General features: G+C 44.6%; 1 long non-coding RNA gene across 1 annotated transcript; it reads left to right on the top strand.

Annotated features, from left to right (window-relative positions):
• The first annotated feature begins 1,269 nt into the window (after positions 1 to 1,269).
• On the top strand, positions 1,270 to 14,448 carry LOC119402472 (uncharacterized). The gene is made up of 3 exons (XR_005185808.2): positions 1,270 to 1,375; positions 10,525 to 10,632; positions 14,343 to 14,448. It is a non-coding gene; the product is annotated as an uncharacterized LOC119402472 (long non-coding RNA).
• The last annotated feature ends 1,146 nt before the right edge of the window (positions 14,449 to 15,594 follow it).

Here is a 15,594-nt window from a genome sequence, read left to right as displayed (position 1 = left end):
TGTCGAAACTTCAAGAGCCACGGTCGTTTGCCCATCTGGTTTCAGCATAATACGCCACATTGTCCAAGTAGACTATAACCGAATGTTTTTTTGTTGGTGAGCCCGTGAGCTGATGCAGAAGACCCACACCAATCGTTTCGTGAAGGGATCATGAAGCTGCCACTGGGTAAAGCAGGCATACCGCATGATAACTAGGGTGTTTGAGTTACTGGCACTTGTCACAACTGGCGTGATACTTCGCTATCATCCGTCGCTTACTAGGCTAATTGAAGTTACCTTCATTTCGTGGTATGTTTGGTGAAACATACAATGATAGCGTCATCATGCGTAGCTTGGAGTGCAAGTGATCCAACTTCCTAGAAAGCACTGAGGCAAAGCTTGCTAATTATAGGAGTGCTTATCTAAGCTTTTCTGTGCTAAATTGCGATATATAAAAAACAACATGTGTTTCTCCTGTTTAATGTACACACAGTATCTGATGAAGTTCTCAATGTCTATTTGCATTGTCCTGAGTGAATAATCTGTGAATAACATGTGGCGTATACCGTGGCCTGCGTTACGCGCATATGAGCCACTTGTGACTCGCATACCATGGCCCCTGCTATGCCCGTATGCGCCATGTGTGAGTGTGGTAAATAGTTTCAGGACCTACAAAACACGGATGTTACGTTATTCATCTCGTGACCTACAAACCGTGTCCGCCATATATTCACGTTCTCCTGTGCCGATTTTGGCATTACAAAGCTAAGGAGACGACAACGAGAGCTCCAATATGTAGGCGGCTAGACAGACAGACAGACAGACAGACAGACAGACAGACAGACAGACAGACAGACAGACAGACAGACAGACAGACAGACAGACAGACAGACAGACAGATAGATAGATAGATAGATAGATAGATAGATAGATAGATAGATAGATAGATAGATAGATAGATAGATAGATAGATAGATAGATAGATAGATAGATAGATAGATAGATAGATAGATAGATAGATAGATAGATAGATAGATAGATAGATAGATAGATAGATAGAGAAAGAAAGAAAGAAAGAACGAAAGAAATGAACGGTGAAGGACCTTTTAGTTTGCAAAGAAATGTCACGCATTTAGAAGCCGGTTATTTTTCAACAGGAATGCGCCTTACTAGGCTTGATAAAAAGGGCACTAAAAGTCTCCACAGCTTTATCGTGCGTACTTGGCCGCGCTCATATCTTTATAAAAGAGCCCGTCGCTTCTTGACGGAACATACAGCTCCATGCGAGCCTCGTTAAATATGGGAAAGTTCTTAAGCTTATGCTTTTTGCTCTTAGTCACCGCATTTATAATTATGGTCACAATACAACACTACAACAGCTGTCTTGTCCTTGCAGGTAAGTGTTAATCTGCTCCTAATTATTCTCGTAATTCTCTTTCAGATGATAGTGGCAGTCAAGAATGCCCGCCTGTACGAGCGTTAGTTGAATAAACAACTTCACAAGCGTTGCTATTTTTGCCGATATTGTACGAATATTCAGCTACCTAGCTGTAAGTTCCCGAATGCGTAAGCGCGTTGAGGTGTGCGAAACAGAGCCGTATAATAAATGATGCTTGTTGAATACAAATTATGCTCATCGAGCTTACGTAAATATAATTATTCCGCTTTCCTCTATGACGCATGTGGAGCAGAACATGCCTTTCGAAAGAGGCAAGGCACGCATATTTTAGTCCAATGAGACCATATTTGTTATGTACCAATGGGGGCTGCATGGCAAGTTTAGTGCACTGCATTTTTAGTGTCCCTACATATCTAGGCTTGAATCCCCGTAATTTGTGTATTTTTTAGATGCGAAGTATCTTAAGGCGGAGCTCAATCCGGTGGTGGTGGTGGTGGTGGTGGTGGTGGTGGTGGTGGTGGTATGCGGCGTGACCACCCTTACTGCGCATGCGCATACCCTCTCCACACACCTCCTCTCCACTCACCCACTCCCTTCCCCACTTTCCCTCTTCCCTCCGCCTTTCCTCTCTTCCTCTGAAAACGGGCTAGACATGCCGAAATTCTCTCCTGCGCAGCGCCGCGATGAGCTCGAGCGCATGCGCGTCCCCTCCCCTTCTCTCTCCTCTCCTACGCTGCCCCCCTCTCGCCCGCCTGTCGACCGCGTTCCCCGCTCGCCCTGTGAGAATTAACGGCCAGGCTAGATGGAAGATACGACGCGCGTAGCGTCCCTCTTCGCGTTCCACGACGCGAGGTCTAGAGCATGCCCATCGAACGCCAACGGAACGCGATCGTGCAAGTGCTCCGGCTTCGCATCGCCTCATGGTCCCCTTTAGCGGGAGATGGTGTAATTTTCTTTTTGTTTCCTCTGCTGTTTCTTTTCACCTATTTTTATTTCCTATATGTCCACCTCCCGAAAGAGTGGGCAAGCGTTTAATCCATGGTAATAAGAAGTTTCAGCCTTCTTCTACATTTCCTGTGTGCCCTAGTGTGCTCGTAGACATTAATATTAAACATTGATCCCCCTAAGACTGTAATGAACACCGATTTTATGGCGTTCGCAATCTAACAACGAAATTTCACTTCTCCAGCCAGTATTCATTGGTCTCATTCTTGTGATCAATCTCAATTACCGAAACGAAGATAAACTCCAAACCCGAATTAACGGAATCTTTCGGGCAGTAAAAATTGACTAAATGAATAAATGAATGAATGAAAAATTCAGTGATTTATTTCTATGTCTATCTGAGATACGGCATTAGTGTCGCGTTTTCCGCGGACCGGAAACTGGGCCATATTTGCTCTTTTCCCAAAGCGTGCTCAAGAAGCGGCAAGGCATGCAAGGCGTGCAGCGCGAAATACGCCTAGCGCCGTTGGCGACGTGCAAAGACTGAGTCAATCATAAAGGTTATTGTGCGTTGCGCAGACCGGAAGTTGTCGGAATATACGCTTACGGGTGTAGAACAGATCTTTCATTGGTAGGTCTTTCGTGCGACTGGCCATCCACTGCAAGGACTGCAAAGTGATTTCCCAGGACATTTAACTTGCATATCCATTCGACATGTTTTTTTTTTGTTTTTTCCGGCTTTTTATATGATACGTAAGCATACTCAAAGTGCATAAAAGCGAAAAATCTATTCCCAAGAAACATTTCCAGTGCGCAAATATCATTTGGAAATGATCACGCCGGTGCTCCACTAATACTTAACACAACAGTTTCCGATTTCAAAGACGAAATTAGTGCGAACTATGGCCGTTGTTTCGACAATTTTTTGCTGTTCGTTTTAATACGCGTCAGCGTCCGTAACATCAATGCTTTCCTTATGCTATGCGCAATATAAAAAAAATCGAAAAAATGCAAGCACGGCCCAAAAAAGTACAAGATTTACCAACTTTGATGCACCCTGGGCCGTTTTGCATTTGACACAGAAATATAAAAAAAATGTCAAATATAGAACCAAGCATTTAGAACATTGCGGAGGAAGGTCGTCTTACTACACAAAATGTAAAAAAAAAACGAGGTAAATAAAGAAACAAATTTTTCGAGGAAGGTAATTTTCAAAATTAAAAGAAAAAACCCTGGTCCCACAGTTAACGAAAATTTTGCATCCAAGACTGCTTTTAGCTGAAACATGGAATCAGTATTGTGTGTCCACAGTTTCTTTGTTTACAAAATAATCGCGCCAATGTGGCCTATACTGAAGGTGGTGAATCCAGTTCCTTTCATTGTTATCAGCTTAGAATGTGCGTAAATCTAGAGTCACATTTATTTTGCTGCATTAGACCTTCGCTTTGGTGGTTTGCCTTCAACCAAAATGTATTCTCAGATTTTATTTACCTCTAGCGTGGGCGGGGGTGGGCTGGTGCCGCCATCTGAAGAGCTAACGCGAACACTGTTTGCAGCCTGCGCTCAGCTCCAACGCATTCTGCTTTAATTATTAATCGTATCACGCGCGTTTTGCTCTTCTTCATGATAGATGTTTTTTTCCAGGTCGGGCGAACAGCACGCTGAAATTTTCCCTTCTGTGCGTTGTTAGCATGCTCTCTGAACCAATCAATGACGCATCTCGCAGATTAGCGAACATCAAAAAGAAATTTCGCACACTGTCGCTTCCGCACATTGAACAAAGGCTGCCCGTGCTTTGTGTACCAGACACGTTGCTTGGTTGCTTCGGAATCGGTCATTATGCTGAGCTTTAACAATCTGCAGGGTGCAGTCAATAGGGAACCAGCGCTGGAGTTTCCGCGGCCGCCCTGGCGGTCAAAGCGCGCATACTCCAGCCGCTCCCGCGGACGAGAGTGGCGACTGGTTGAGGCGATGCGGGCGCGTATCGCCGAAACAAAACTGAAGGATGCTGGCGGTACTGTTGCGCATTCAACTGCCACAATACGTAGAAATGAGGGAGGACGTATCCTTCTATGTTTTTCCTTCTAAAACATATGAATATGAACGGATGCGGCGTTGCATCCCGGCAGTCAGGCGAGCACAGTATGTTCTGCTCTTGCTCTACTGTCTAGTGGCGTCGGGCTGGTTTCTAAACCGAATTGCGCGTGTCTGCTAGATTTATTCGATAGTGAGGGCCACCAGTGGAAACCGGGGTCAACGAGAGGAATTTAATCGGTGTTTTGTCGTAAAAAAACGTACATATTATGCAGGATGCAGCATATGTAGCAATTTTTTCATCTGACCACCACCAAGTTCATTTCTGATGCCACCGCGTGCAATGAATGATACGATAGGCAGGTAGTCTGCATCATTTGCAAACAGTTACGCAGAAGGAAAGCTGTCTGTCTACGAGATGTGTACGGGGGCAGGTTCGCCGAAGCCGCTGCAAAGTTATAAGAAATACGACCGCGATGGATGCCTCCGTTGAACTTTACTTGTGCTACAGACAGAGTTGTCACGAACAAATCAGCGGACTACTCAAAGCTTAGCTTATTGGAGTCAGCCGATGCGGTAAAGCTTCTTTGTGTATTGGCTGCCGCGGCGAAGTGCCATCGCAATTATGCCTCGATCGCTAGAAAAGGATCAAATATCTTGGATTTTTACTCGCCGTTTAATTCGCCTAACGTACTGTGTTAGTTTTTTCGCTTGCCTGTGCCTGCTTAGAATAAACGTGTTTGATCAACATCGACACTTGCTAGCGTTTTACGTGCCAAACAAGGTATGATTATGAGGCACGCCAAAGTGTGGGAATCAGGATTAATTTTGACAGCCTGGGGTTCTTTATTGTGCACATAAATCTCAGTACGCGGGTGTTATTTGTATTTCAACCCCATCGAAATGCGGCCACCGTGGCCGGGAATCTGTCCCACGCCCTCGAGCATAACAGCGCGACACCGTACATGCTTTGCTAGCACGGTGCTTTGCTTGAACGTCCGCGTGCATACATACCGCAGGCTGGGCATACATACCACGGCAGAAAAACGTTGACGCAGATACCCCTTGCCTCTTATTATTATTATTTTTTTTTACTGCAGTAGTGGGCAGCTGGTATCGACGCAGCACGTACTTATCAATGGAGGCTTGTGAGCCTGCACTAGCTTGTCACAAACACAAATCCCAGGACGCAACCAGAAAATGGTGACGACGGAGTCGCCACCAAGGCACAGCACTGTCTCTCTGACGCCGTATGCACAGACGTAGTCTGCTTTGTAGGACTTCTCTCCGTTTTCCAATGCTTTCCTGAGAAAGTAGCCTTCATACAAAGTTATTTTTTTCTAAACCATAGAGCAGTATTACTGGCGCAATGGCTGCTCGAGCTGTTCGCGCCAAAATGAAGCACGGGAACGGCACACGCGCGTGCGCTCACCGCGGTGCAGTGCGGCCGGTCGTTTGAGTGCGAGCGGCATGGCCTCCGAGATTAGCCGGCGGCGCGGAGGCCATGCGAGCGGCGGAGTTACGTCGCGACTCCCCGCCAGGCGCCCTTTTTCGGCGCGCCACCTATCCAGCGCTGGTCTCCCATAGGACATTCATCTCCTACAGCTGGGCCGCCTTCGTAATAGTGTGACATTTCAAGCGTAGAGAATCACAGCCACGGTATGCTTGCGCGGCTTCATATTTAGATTATGTTGCCCAATTGCTTGAGAAGGCCCTCCGCGCGTCAGTACTCATTTATTAACTCCAGTCGCAAAAGTTGTACTCACGCAAATTTTAGACATTTTCGTATTGTTGGTCGGAATAAAAGCACTGCTGTTCAGGACGCTAAAGAGGGTATCGTAATGCGTCAGAATCATTCAATATATTTTAATACCGTTACATGAAACGCCACCTCTTGTTTCGATGTGCACACTTTTAAAAAAATGTTACTAAAGAGTAGGTAAGCACATCTATTTCCTAGTTTCGAACCTATTTTCCTTCCTTCGCGACAACCCTTTACTGGCCAGCAGCTCGTAAATCTAGAAAATGTTGCCGTTATTAACCAGGGAGTGTTTCTTATTGCTTTTAACAAAGTAACCACTAAGCCACCTATGTTGCCAGACACTTCGTTCATGGCCCAGCATATCACGGCGTAACTGTGATAGTCTTATGCAAAATTTAGGCAAACTTTATTTTCTTGATTACATTGCAACAATCATTGTGCTAAGCGATGCAGACTTGTGGATAAACAGGACACAAGATAATGGACAGAAAACATCAATTATTCAACGATATTCAATGGCTGCTAGCAGGTACACGGTGTGCTGCGCCAAAATTGGAGCATAAACAGCCTTGGAGTTGCTGTTAGAACATAGACCGCGTACGCCGACGTCTTGAAAATCTCTGTATGCGTCAGTGTGTTCGTTCTTGTTTGTGGTCCATGAATACTTCTAGGCACGTTGTTGTGATGTGGACTTACCTTGTTTATTACCTAATGTAATTATCATTAGTTAGTGCAAGGAGCCAATGCCATGGTGTTATTTTTTTATTATTTTATCGTGTTAGAAACAACTTGATATACAGTCGAAACCCGCGATAACGAAATCCCGAGGGAACGAAATTCTCACCGCAACGAAATATTTTCGAAAAACCGGCGAACGCCCATAGGAGTCAATGTATTTCGTAACTCGCGACTACGAAAGATATTCATACCGCAGTCCCTGATTAACGAAATTTTTGAAACAAGAGTGCGCAAATAATCTATTCTCGCAACATTAACTGCATTCGAAAACAGCTGAAATACATTCATGCTACACTTAAATTGTACGAAACTATCGCTACAGCGCACTTAAGAAGCAGCCGCCATCATTGTTTGCAAAAAAAACGCAACAAAAACATAAAGCTGGAGACAATGGTGATGATGATGGCTTGACGAAACACCTGCTCGTTATCGCGGACTACGTAGCCGAATCCACATTCCTCATGGAGTTTCGCTTGTTCACTTGGCTCAGTGCTTGGCTTTGTCGGCTTCGCGCGCACATGGTCGGGTGTGTGGAGCCATTTGTGGAGCGTTCGCTTGGTCGCTTGGTGCAACTTGAACTGTGTGTTGCGATGGCTTCGTCCGATTTCGCTGCCTGCGAGGATGCCGCCTCCAACGAAAAAGCGGAAGTTCGTTACGCTGGAAGGTAAGGCTGCAATCATCAGTGAGGTGGAAAATGGCAGGAAAAAATCGGACATCGCCGAAGAATCCGGCGTTGCGTGCAGCTTGCTGTCCACGATTCTGCGCTGATCCAACGGAGCCGGAAGAAGGTTCGCCTGTAGGCGCACTCGATGACGGTACGGGTGACAGCGCAGTGCTGCCGTCACTGACCAGTGCAAGGGGCGAACTTTGTGCCGTGGCAAATGTGATTCCCGATCGAGAGGCATGAAATTGCTGCATGGTAAGGTCCGCCAAAGCAAACTTACTGACTTTCGGAAATAAAATGTGTTTTTTGTAAATTTCATGTCGTTTCTGCCGCATTCTCGCGCCAACGAAATTCCCGCAAGAGCGAAATTTTGTGCTTTCTCCGCCGATCTCGTTATTGCAGGTTTCAACTGTATCATGCACACGTACATAAAACCGAAATGGGCAATAAATCCTGGTTGGATAATAGTACTTCACCTGTGTTGGAACGGCTACTGAGTCGCTCGGGCGGCTGCTAGGAACTTAGTGACCATGTAACCGTTCAAGTTAGTACTTTTTCACCAGGTAGCGACTGTCACTACCTGCATTTTACTACCTTGACTTACTAAGACGTTAGTGCTATTTGTGACACGTAAATGGTTATTATTCAGTTAGTGAATATGCGAGCTTTTTTTTCTATTTCAAGTTGTGATCACAGCGCAAGGTAAGACACAAGAAAGAGATCAGCGAATTATTTTTTTCTGAAAGTGTAAGCGGTAGTGTTGCAATGACGTTAAAGGAGTCTCACGTAGGTCTACGTCACGGGCGGACAGCAACCCCCGATGCATTACCAACAGCTCTGTCGCCTTGTGTGAATAGCACGTCAGGCGCATAAACAACGATGAGTGAATTTCCCTTCTAGCACTTTACGCGATCTTGGTGAATAAAGTACAGTACCCGTCGCAGATTCAAATGCAAGTAGAATTTTAAAGGCATTAGGCTTGTGAACGTGGACCTCGTTCACAATTATAGATAACGGCCTTTTACTTTGCGTTGTCTCGGGCTACCGGCAGAGCAAGTGCAGAAAACAAGGTTGCCCATTCTTCTGTTAACAGTCGACGTGGTATTCCGAATATTCAGAGGATCGAAGTAAATAGGCAGAATCGGTTTGTTTTTGCCATGGTGATGATGGAGGCGTACCGCGAAAGGTTAATTTATAGGGTTCATTTGAATGCGTATTCAGATTCTTGGCCATTCAATTTTTATTTACTGTAATATATCGCTGCGGCGATTCTGCACCAACGGCTCGACTGCTTTAGGGAGCGAGTACGCTTTGGTCACGAGAAGTTAAATATCAATTTCTTTTCTCCTAGTAATCCTGCGGTATGTTTACTTGAGGATAAAAAATTTTGAATATGTGATTTCGCGTTCGCTGAGCTCACCTTTCCAATGCGAGGCCTATTTTTGCCACGGTCATAATAATCACCGAACAAGAACCGCTATGTAAATAGGCGATGCAATGCGCGCATATGAGGCGCAATCTGTGTAGTATTGCTGCCCACCACATGAATCACACCTCTCAGTTCCGAGCACGTAGCGGGCATTTAAACGCGCCTCGGATAATGAGTCTACCGTGAAGTGTATACTGCGTGCCGTAATTTGATTTCTGCATAATGAATGCCGTGTAGCTGAAATTCATTGACAAATATGAAATGTGAGCTGCACAACATTCACGACTGCCAGCAAGGTGAGGCAGTGGTGTAGGAGACTTGAAGGAGGGCACACAGAGGCTCATTCTGCAGACTGACAGTGAAGGAAGCGATTGTCCACCGATGATCTTGTTTAGCGAGCGATGAGATGATTCGACATATTGCGGCCTCACAGTTTTATGTGATGAGTGATTTTGTACTAAGTGATGACGACCTCGCTCCCTCTGCTTAACATATTCTTGCTCACATGAAACGCTGACTTGGATGGCGGCCGTTTGACTGGGACAGTGAGCTATAGACCCACGTACAGAACTAGTTGAATGCACAGGCTGCTACATTCTACATGACGGTTAGAGACGTTGGTGCCATGCTTCGACGAATGTCTCAGTAGAAGCGGCAACTATGTCGTGAAGTAGCCGGTATGTGTGTGTGCCTAGGCCTTTTAAAAGAAGCAGTTTTAATTTCGCACTTTCTTTCATTTCGAGACCGACCAGACCTCGAAAACTATGTTTTGAAGAAGCTCAAAGAACTCATAGCTTTGGCAAAGTCCCAGAAAAAAGCCCTTCGTGTTTTTTCAGGAACGTAAAAATCTCTCAGCGTAGCATGATCACTTAGGCAATTACACGTACATTATTTGCTTTCATAGAAAGAGCAGTTAGTTAAACATCATTTTTAGATATAGCTGAAAGCGAAGATACAGGAAAAACTCATTGACTGTTAGCAAGGAAGACTAGGCTAAAAAGAGACATGGCGTGCAAACACGGACACAAGAAGAGACACAAGAAAGAGACAACGAGACTGAACTTACAGCGAGACTTTCTTGTGTCCGTGTTTGCACGCCCTGTCTCTTTTTAGAATGAATACGTACCAACTAGCTCAGCTCTCTGTTATTCTAAGACTAGGCTATTTGATGAGGGCATGATACTTGAAATTTTTATCATTTTTTGTTAATGAAGATTGTCCTAATTTTTTTATTTCACGTGTAGGCGATTAGAGCATGGATGTCCTTGAACTTTTTTTCTTCTTTTCTTCCTTTCATAATAAATTTTACTTGAGACTCAGCACCTGGTGTCGCTAATTCTGCCTTCTGTCCTACTCATGAAGTCTCCACGAAATTCTTCATTAACCAAACCAAATATCTGACCCTATCATATGAATTTAGCAAGAAACTTTTTCCTACTATATTTTGCCAGAAGCAAACAAAAAGCTGAGGACGCTAAAAGAGAAGCAGAACCCGACAATTGTGGCCCTTCATAGTGCGAATCATTTGTACTGCTGTTATATTAAGACAATATTTTCATCTACTTGCAACACAGGAGGAATACACGGAGGACCAGGACGAGGAAGACTAGGAAGACTTTGTGGCGGCGCAAACCAGAGCGCCTGTCAACCATAAATATTCACTGAAAAATACTTTCAAGCTGGTTCGTAAGAGCATAGTTTATTTACGCAGCCAACTGCATTACAGGACCCACTACATTCACTGAAATAACTATTACCTCTTTCTTTTGGATTATACAAAATTGAATAATTTAGGATACTACATGATATTTTTGAATGTTTCTTATATTAATTGGTGCACTTGAACATGTCTTCACAGTCCATCTAAAAAATTGGGGCTCCAAGCGTCACAGATGATGTATTTCTAGGTTGGCTAGCTGAATATACCCGTTCGATATAATTAAACAAGAAAATCCTAAACACATAAGAGCACTCAAGCAGCATGGTTATTTCGACGCCAATCACATTACGAAATGTACCAATACATGTCCAATTTGATCTAATGGCAGTATCACAGCTGAGCTTCCGTTAAAACCCGCCCTCTCCTAATGGCGTTGTAATGATAGCTACGTTGAAATCGTAACGAGGCAAGATCCAGCTTCGACGGTGTTGTTGTGTGGCGTTTCCTGCTACTATTACGTCGTGTGTTAGGGACTTGCTGACATGCGATTCGTATTTCTTCAAAGAAACTCTTTTGATAGTTTGCGCTCATCTGTTGTTTCCCTCGCGCATCTATCTATCTAGCTCTTGTGTCTTCGCATAAGTTGACGCCACTCGCGCAGAGAGCGAGGTTCGTCAGCTTATGTAACTCTAGCGTAGCGAAAAGTATTTTCTTTTTTTTTAGGGGGGGGGGTTTAAGCGTACTTTATGTATGTTAGTGCGCGCGTTTGTATGTGTGTGCGTGTATATATACACGTGCAAAACTGAAAGATTTGGACGGGGGTTGGAAGGGTTGAACCCCCCCCCCCTCTGGCTGCTACAGTGGTACGAATTGTGGCACGACATCTTGAAATGCGTTTTCGTGGCGGCATTGGGGCATACCAGATGATATCGTAGACAAGGACCTCGTAAAGTATGCATGTCTCTATTACAAAAAGCTTTCAGGTTGCAATACGCTCAAACTTAGGTGTTTTGCATTCCATTATTCGTACTTTTTTGTATATATGTTTTGCGCTCCAACCTTCCAGATACCGAAAGCACGCTTCATGTGCCCTGGTGTTTTCGTGCTCAGATATAATTTGCTCTGTGATATTGGAGTATGGAAAATAATAAAAGTAACACCGATCTTTTGGAGAATCGGGGATTTACGAAAGAGCAGGTTTCGCTTCTCTCGAGTATTACTGATAAATAAATGGACAGGTCACTGCTAGTTACTATACACGTCTGAAGATTTTTTCTGCAGTAATAAATCGACAGAAACAATGTCTCTACAAACAAGTAAATAGCAACGTTTCTCGCCGCAAATGCCACAGGGGGCTTTTGCGTCATGGCTGAGAGTGGACGCCGTGAGCGCAGTGAAATTCAATGCGAGACATTGCAGCCACGTTACGAGGTTCTTTTTTAGTTCTTCGTGCATGTGTGCGATTAAGCTCATAGATGAATCGTACCGCTCGCTGGCGTTGCGGCATGAGCACTGCTCCTCGGCTAGAGCAAACGAGGTGGGCGGACCCAATATTCTCTGCGGTCGTCTGTCAATTAAACTGATTGACGCGCGAACTCGGGTATAAATTCGTTGATTATGAACAAGCCCCAGTTCAACTCGTGACCGTCATAGTGCCGGTGTGCCTGTCAAGTGTTTCATGCGGTGGACGCTAAGCAGCAGCTTCCTTGCATATAATATAATTTGGTCAGCTTGCACTATTTGTACAAGGCTGTAGCCATCGGAGGAGGTTGTGACCACCGATGTTCTTCCAGCTTTTTTCGTGGCTCGTCTGCTCAGTCTGCTTCGGAGTGAAGACCACGTCAGTTCGGTCTCAGTTTTTATGGTAATAATTAGCAAGGTCTTAATTGGTAGTGTTCTAGTAAACACGGCATTATTTTTCAGGTTTAGTTAGCAAAGAGTAATTAGCAAGGGGTCATGTAACAATATTTGTGTAACTAACGTAATCATAATTAGCACCATCCTAATTAGCATGACCTTAGCTAGAAAGGTCCTTTTAGGGGCGAAGCTCCTTAAGCTGTGGGTAGTGCGTCCTCGATGTATGTAGTAGCCACCTCTCGTTTAGTTCGTGGAGTGTCCGCTAGATGGCGGTACTTGTATATGATGAAAACACGGCTCAAGGGCCGGCTAGATAACTGAGGACGACGAAGTGGAAGCTCGAGCAGCAACCACGATTTCTCTGAGAAAGACGACGCTCGGGTCTTTGGTTCTTCGGACGTGTTCAAGGCCGGCTGATAACTAAGGACGACGAAGTGGGAAGCTCGAGCAGCAACCACGATTTCTCTGAGGAATACGACGCTCGGGTCTTCGGTTCTTCCTTCAGCGCCTGATGCTCACCACCCCTTCACGAAGCGGTTCTGCCAGTCCGATCCCGCAACCCGTTCCTGCAGTGGATACTCCTGTCCACCGCTACAGTCGCCGACTGCGAGGCCTTAGTCCCGAGGCCCTCCCTCTGGAACTTTCCAGCCAAGCCCTACATCAGGAGAAATGGCCACCACCGGCGCTTCACAGGTGACTGTTGAGCAGCCGATGCGAGATGTTATAAAGCTATACTTGTAGTATGATGAAATATGATGAAAAGATGTGATGTTATGAAAACATTTCACCGATCACAAAGCGTTGATAATGAAGGGACCACGGAAACCAACAATAAATGTTTGATGTTTAACATTTCTCACGTGTTTACTTTAATGGGGCGAATCACTCGTATTCACGGTTTACCGATGATGCCCTCCGGAGCTTCGCCCCACTCATCATCATTCACCCCGTGGATATGCTGTAATTTTTAGAATGGTTTTAATTAGCGCGCCCCTAATTAGCGTTGTGTTAATTAGAATGGTCTTTATGACCTCGGTCTTAACTTTACACGGCTTCATTAGCATGGTCTATCAATACGTAGATTAATTAGCTAAGTCATAGCACGTCCTGACTTAAGATGGCAGTCCCATCCAGTGGCAAGCGCTCGACATTTTAGTCATTGTTTACTGGTTTGCTCACTGGCGCACTGGCTTGTGCACTGTGCTTGTTGTGCCCAATGGATGAATATGAGTTGTATTGCATTAGAAAGTTTACTTTTTCCGCTTTTTAATGACAGCTAGTACTGTCGCCTAGTTTGGAGCGTTATTTCACGACAATGAAAACAGCGTTATCAAAAACAGCGTTTTTGCTTTTCAAGCCTCTGTTGTACTGTTAATGCGGCAATACTGTTCAACGCAACGACAAAAAGTTTGCTAAGCCTTTCAATTAAGCGTTATGCAAGGTTTCTGTAGAGACATATTACCAGTAAGTAATTAGAAATTGATGGAGGCTCCAAAAAATTGCGCGAAACAATAAAATTCATGACTAAATAACTTTTTTTTTCTGTTCTGTGTAGAACAACAATATTGAATGGGTTTCCAACCTACAATATACTTTATGTCTACGCGAACATGTTTTGTGTTCTGTTGAACAGTTCATAAATTTTTCCTACTTCAATTCGACAATTTATGGCTCTACTTGGTCAGGCATTACCGACGAAAGGAAAAAAAGTATCCAAGCTCTGAAATCTTCAATATTTAAGGAGCAAGCTTTTCTCTAGGTATCTATGAAGAGAAAATTGTCTTAAGTTAGAAAGTTTATAGGACAGCAGTGAATTTAGCTTATATTTCTGATTGCCAGGTTCGGTGCAAATTTACTTTCTTTTTTCTTTGACAGGCTAATTCAAAACAAGTATTACACATTAGCAGGGCAATGTGGCGTCTTGTACTTACCTGTACTCACCAACATTACGAAGCAGTGCTTGAAGCAAAAGATTTTCAAGAAATAATAAATCTCGGAAACATTTTTTGGTGGTGGCGCCATCTGTGAAAAAAAATCACAGCATATCCACGGGGTGAATGATGATGAGTGGGGCGAAGCTACGGAGGGAATCATCTGTAAACCGTGAAACTCTTCCGTGAAATGCGCCCAGTATATAATATAAAGAGTGTGAAACATCGTGTGTATATTAAACATCAGACTTTTATTGTACTGTTGGTTTACGTGGTCCCTTCATTATCACTTGTGATCGGTGAAATGCAAGGAAGAAGTCCGCTCCCGAGCGAAAGAGCGCCAAGAGCGACCGCATTCCCCCGCTCGCCCTGTGCGAATTAAAGGCAAGGCTAGAGGGAAGACAGGACGCGCGTTCCACGACGCGAGGTCGGTAGCATGCCCAACGAAAGCCAACGGAACGCGATCGTGCAAGTGCTCCGGCTTCGCATCGCCCTCATGGTTCCATTTAGCGTCCCAAAACCAAACATATTGCTCAAGGTGTGCCTTGCGTTTTTCGTAGAAATAATTCTTTATCATGTACATTAAGACGAAAAGTTGAAAGCTCACTAGAGTGTATCGCCCGCAAAGTATGTCTTTTAGTGTGATTTAAACTCTCGTACGGCAGGGTCCTCGCGCCGTTGCCGGTCCACCTCGCCCGTTGACGATCGGGCGAGGTGCTAAATACAACTACTACTACTACGCTTTAAGAAAAACATCTGGCGTTCTTTCGTTCTGCTTTTACAAAACATCTGGCGTCTTTCGTTGGTTTATTGCATCAATCAACGGCGTTTTGAACAAAAGTTTTATTGTTTAATCACGCACAGGAGAAATCTCACCAGGCGCTACCTTGGAGGTAAACAATGGCTGCTAATGGCAATAAGAGACAGAAGAAGTCGGCTTTTAGCTAACACTTACACTTCTACTTCTACTAACGTTTCCTACTGGAACATGCCAATGGCTGCTAATGGGGAATGAGAGACAGAAGAATTCGGCTTTTAGTTAACGCGCACGCTGCGAATTTTTTATTGTTCAACAACGCACAGGAGAAATCTCCCACCGGCACCACCTTGGAGGTCAAAGCGTAAGACTTGTTACTCATTACTACGATCACGACGACTACGAGGGACGAACGGGTGCCGCCTTAAGGAGCTTCGCC

This window comes from Rhipicephalus sanguineus, chromosome 8, assembly GCF_013339695.2.
Source record: "Rhipicephalus sanguineus isolate Rsan-2018 chromosome 8, BIME_Rsan_1.4, whole genome shotgun sequence".
NCBI classification, from domain to species: domain Eukaryota; kingdom Metazoa; phylum Arthropoda; class Arachnida; order Ixodida; family Ixodidae; genus Rhipicephalus; species Rhipicephalus sanguineus.
This window is presented reverse-complemented; position numbering and strand designations above follow the sequence as displayed.